The sequence below is a fragment of the Phacochoerus africanus genome, chromosome X (genome assembly GCF_016906955.1).
Source record: "Phacochoerus africanus isolate WHEZ1 chromosome X, ROS_Pafr_v1, whole genome shotgun sequence".
Taxonomy (NCBI): Eukaryota; Metazoa; Chordata; class Mammalia; order Artiodactyla; family Suidae; genus Phacochoerus; species Phacochoerus africanus.
The window spans coordinates 78,949,389-78,955,388 of NC_062560.1; positions in this window are offsets into that span (position 1 = coordinate 78,949,389).

Sequence of the window (6,000 nt, forward strand, 5' to 3'; positions counted from 1 at the left end):
AAACTATGAATTCAACTGGGGAAAAATGAAGGACCTTGAATTTCAGGAAAACTATATGATAATGCCAGAAGAGAATAGTTTTTCCACACAGGAAATAAATAAGAAATGACAATGTGTATCAGATAATTATGATAACTTAGTCTGAAGTAAACTAGGCAGTATTAGATTAAAACTAAAGCTGAAGGATATATTAAAAGGAATGTAACTACAGCTTAGTTTCAGTCAAAATCAGAAAGTCATATATTTTGAGTTCTCTTGGATTGCAACAGATTAAGGATCTGGAATTGTCCCTGTAGCAGCTTGGATAACTGCTATGGCACAGGTTCAATTCCTGGCCTAGTAACTTCCATTTGCTGCAGGCTTGTCAAAAAACAAAAAGCAAAAAACAAAAACAAATAAACAAACAAACCCCAGAAATGTCCTATGCTTAACTATGACTAGTATTCATATAAACTCATATTAGACTAGTATTCCTGTAAGCTCATATTAGAATTTAACTTTCACTTTATTTTTTTTGCATCTTTTATTACTCAATGAATTTATTACATTTGTAGTTGTACAATTATCATCACAATCCAATTTTATACGATTTCCATCCCAAAACCTCAGCACATCCCCCCACCACCAAAACTGACTTCTTTGGAGACCATAAGTTTTTCAAATTCTGTGAGTCAGCATCTGTTCTGCAAAGATGTTCATTCTGTCCTTTTTTCAGATTCTATATGTCAGTGAAAGTATTTGATGTTGGTGTCTCATTGTATGGCTGACTTCACTTAGCATGATAATTTCTAGGTCCATCCAAGTTGCTAAAAATGCTGGTATTTTGTTCTTTTTAATGGCTGAGTCATATTCCATTGTGTATATGTACAACACCTTCTTTTTTGCCTTTTCTAGGGCTACTACTGTGGCATATGGAGGTTCCCAGGCTAGGGGTCTAATTGGAGCTGTAGCTGCTGGCCTACACCAGAGCCACAGCAATGCAGGATCCGAGCCACATCTATGACCTACACCGCAGCTCACAGCAACACCAAATCCTTAACCCATTGAGCAAGGCCAGGGATCGAGCCCACAACCTCATGGTTCCTAGTCGGATTTGTTAAACACTGAGCCATGATGGGAACTCCCTGTACCACATCTTCTTGATCCACTCTTCTGTCGATGGACATTTAGGTTGTTTCCATGTCTTGGCTATTGCAAATAGTGCTGCAATGAACATTGGAGTACATATGTCTTTGCGAGTCATGGTTTTCTCTGGATAGATGCTCAGGAGTGGGATTGCTGGATCAAATGGTAGTTCTATGTTTAGTTTTCTGAGGAATCTCCATACTGTTTTCCACAGTGGTTGTACCAATTTACAATCCCACCAACAGTGTACTAGGGTTCCTTTTTCTCCACGTCCTCCCCAGCACTTACTGTTTGTAGACTTTTTGATGATGGCCATTCTGGCTGGTGTAAGGAGGTAACTCATAGTGGTTTTTACTTGCATTTCTCTAATGATGAGTGATGTTGAACATCTTTTCATGTGATTTTTGGCCATTTGTATGTCTTCTCTGGAGAATTGACTGTTTAGATCTTCTGGCCATTTTTTGATGGGGTTGTTTGTTGTTTTGGTATTGAGCTGCAGGAGGTGTTTGTAAAATTTGGAGACTAATCTCTTGTCAGTTGAATCATTTGCAAAGATTTTCTCCCACTCTGTGGGTTGCCTTTTTGTTTTGTTTAGGATTTCCATTGCTGTGCAGAAACTTTTAAGAAAAAACAGCAACAGGAAACAAAAATACCACAAATGACAAGGCTCACCAGTAAAGGTATATATATAGAAAAGATATGAAATCATCCATGCACAATCATGCCACCAAAATCAGAAATCATGAGAAGAGGTGGGGCAGGGCACTGGAGATGCACTTGAAAATAAGAGAAAAACAACTTAAAACAATCTCATATATATGTAGCCTCTTATATCAAACCTTCAGAATAACTGCAAACCAAAAATCTACAATTGATACGCAAACAAATAAGAAAAATCAACCCTAATACAACACTAAAGAGAGTCATCAAACCAGAAGAGGAGAGAACAAGAGAAGAAGGGAAGAAAAAAGAGCAACAAAAACAAATACAAAGCAATTAATACAATGGCAATGAGAACATCCATATCAATAATTACCTTAAATATTAATGGACTAAACACCCCAACCAAAAGACACAGACTGGCTGAATGGATACAAAAACAGGACCCATACATATGCTGTCACTTCTAGGGACACATACAAATTGACAGTGAGAGGATGGAAGAAAATGTTTCATGCAAACGGGAATCAAAAGGAAGCTGGAGTAGCAATACTCATATCAGACAAAATAGACTTTAAAGTGAAGAATATTTTAAGGGACAAGGGAGGTCACTACATAATGATCAAGGGATCAATCCAAGAAGAAGATATAACAATTTTAAATATCTACATACCCAACATAGGTTCACCTGCTAGCAACCTTAAAAGGACAAATCAACAATAACACAATCATAGTGGGGGACTTTAACACCCCACTTACAGCAATGGACAGATCATCCAGACAGAAATTCAATAAGGAAACACAGGTCCTGAATGAAGCATTAGACCAGATGGACTTAATAGATATTTATAGGACAGTCCATCCAAAAGCAACAGAATACACATTCTTCTCAAGTGCACATGGAACATTCTTTAAGATCGATCACATCCTGGGCTACAAATCCAACCTCGGTAACTTTAAGAAAATTGAAATCATGTCAAGCATCTTTTCCAACCACAACACTACACAACTGGATTATATCAACCACAAGAAAAAACCTGCAAAAACCACAAACATGTGGAGACTAAACAACATGCTACTAAACAACCAATGGATCACTGAAGAAATCAAAGAGGAAATTAGAAAATACCTAGCAGCAAATGACAACAAAGATACAACACTCCAAAACCTATGGGATGCAACAAAAGCAGTTCTAAGAAGAAAGATTATGGCAATACATGCCCACCTCAGGACACAAGAAAAAGCTCAAATAAACAAGCTAACTTCACATCAAAAGCAGCTAGAGAGAGAAGAACAGACAAGACCTAAAGTTAGTAGAAGGAAAGAAATCATAAAGATCAGAGCAGAAATCAATGAAATAGAAACAAAGAAAACCATAGAAAAGATCAATGAAATGAAAAGCTGGTTCTTTGAAAAGATCAACCAAATGATAAACCCTTAGCCAGACTTATCAAGAAAAAAGAGAGAAGATGCAAATCAATAAAATTAGAAATGAAAAAGGAGAAGTAACAATGGACATCACAGAAATACAAAGGATCATAAGAGGCCACAATATGCAACTATGTGCCAATAAAACAGAAAATCTAGAAGAAATGGACAAATTCTTAGAAAAGTACAATCTTCCAAGACTAAGCCAAGACAAAATAGAAAAGATGAATGGGCCAATCACAAGAACTAAAATTGAAACTGCGATTAAAAAACTCCAAAACACCATAGTCCAGGACCAGATGGCTTCACTGGCGAATTCTATCAAACATTTAGAGACGAGCTGCTGGGAGCCACAAAATGGCTAAGAAGAATAATCCTGTGTGAGGCCTAACTGTAAGCAAAGGTACAGCAGAGGCTGAAGAAACTGAAGCTGCAAAGCAGTTTCGAATAATCCCCCAGCTGATCCTGTTTAGTAAAAATTTCTGAAATATGATTTCCTCTTCTATTCTTGCGCTTCTTTTCTGTCTGACACTTATGTGTGTTGTGAGTCATTCTTGGCTCATAATATTGGGAACTTTCTCAAATTCCTGAGCTTCCACCCAAGTATGGGCCATTATTTACTTATAAACCTAAGCCCTTGTCAAATAGGTTGAAAACAATTGAACCATGCATAAAGAACTTTCCTAAGAATGGGAAGTTTCCCTTCAGAGGAGTAATAGTAAATATCATGCAGAACTGCCATGTAGGCCTGGAGATCTTTGTTGGACTCTGGTCCGTCCCCATGGAGACAGATTAGGGGGTGGTTTGGGTGTTGCCCATGGCCCAACAATTGTGGATACTATAAAACAAGACATATTTTTTTTCTACAATAAACACTACCAGTTGGGACCCAGCAGGTGGAAATTATTATTATAATTGGCAAGATTTTTTTGATATATAGATTTTATAATTAATAAAGATCTTTATAATAGATAAGGTTTATTTAAGACAGTTTATGTTCGCACAACCTGCTAATGGTTTGAGGTCAGCCTGACCTCGAAAGCAAGCCACGTGTGAATACCCCACTCCCCATCAATGGCTGTTCATGCCTGCTAGAGGAGCACAATAGGTAGCTTAGGCAAGAATATCTATCACCTTATGCCAAATCATTGTTAAAGTAAAAATTAGATACCTATTATTCTGCTTGCTATTTACTTATTTTCTAAGAATAAAAGTAAAGTTTGTACGTAATCTTCATTTAAAATCTAAAACTAAAAGAATAGTTTGGAATAATAAATTAACATATATTGTTGTTTGTATAATCATGCATAAGAGTAAAATGTATAAAAGCTGATGCTCTCCTTTCAATAAACGGGTCATCTGCAGCACTTGCTGAGGGAGTTGGCTCCAATTCTTTCCGCGCCTGTTTGTAGCCCCTCCTCCTGTTTGTCGTATCCTGGCTGCTGGGGCTGGACCCCGGCAACGAGCTAACACATCTCCTTCTGAAACTATTTCAAAAATTTTCAGAGGAAAGGATACTCCCAAACTCATTCTATGAGGGCACCATCACCCTGATACCAAAACCAGACAAAGATACCACAAAAAAAGAAAATTACAGGCCAATTTCACTGACGAACATAGATGCAAACATCCTCAACAAAATACTAGCACACTGCATCCAACAATACATTAAAAGGACTGTACATCATGATCCAGTGGGATTTATCCCAGGGATGCAAGGGTTCTTCAATATCCACAAATCGATCAGTGTAATACACCACCTTAACAAACTGAAGAAAAACCATATGATCCTCTCAATAGACACGGAAAAAGCTTTTGACAGAATCCAATACCCATTTATGGTAAAATCCCTTCAGAAAGTGGGCATAGAGGGAACCTACCTCAACATGATAAAGGCCATATATGACAAACCCACAGCAAACATCATTCTCAATGGTGAAAAGCTGAAAGAATTCCTGCTGAGATCAGGAACAAGACAAAGATGTCCACTCTCGCCACTACTATTCAGCATAGTTTCCGAAGTCCTAGCCACAGCAATCAGAGAAGTAAAAGAAATAAAAGGAATCCAAATGGGAAAGGAAGAAGGAAAACTATCCCTATTTGCAGATGACATGATCCTATACCTAGAGAATCCTAAAGACTCTACCAGAAAACTGTTAGAGCTCATCCATAAATTGGCAAAGTTGCAGGATACAAAATCAATACACAGAAATGGATGGCACTTCTATACACTAACAATGAAAGAGCAGAAAAGGAAATTAGGGAAGCAATCCTGTTTACCATCACATCCAAAAGAATCCAATCCCTAGGAGTTAACCTACCTAAAGAGACAATAGACCTGTACTCTGAAAACTATAAGCCACTGATGAAAGAAATCAAAGATGACACAAATAGATGGAAGGAAATACCATGCTCATGGATTGGAAGAGTCAGTATTATCAAAATGACTATACTACCTAAGGCAAGCTACAGATTCAATGCAATCCCTATCAAATTACCAAGGACATTTGTCACGGAACTCGAACAGAATATTTTAAAGTTTGTTTGGAAGCGCAAAAGACCCAGAATAGCCAAAGCCATCCTGAAAAAGAAAAATGGAGCTGGAGGAATCAGGCTCCTGGTCTTCAGACTATACTACAAAGCAACAGTCATCAAAACCGTATGGTACTGGCACAAAGGCAGAAATATAGATCAGTGGAACAGGATAAAAGCCCAGAATTAAACCCACACACCTACAGCCAACTAACCTATGACAAAGGAGGCAAGAATTAACCTTCCTTTTAAATC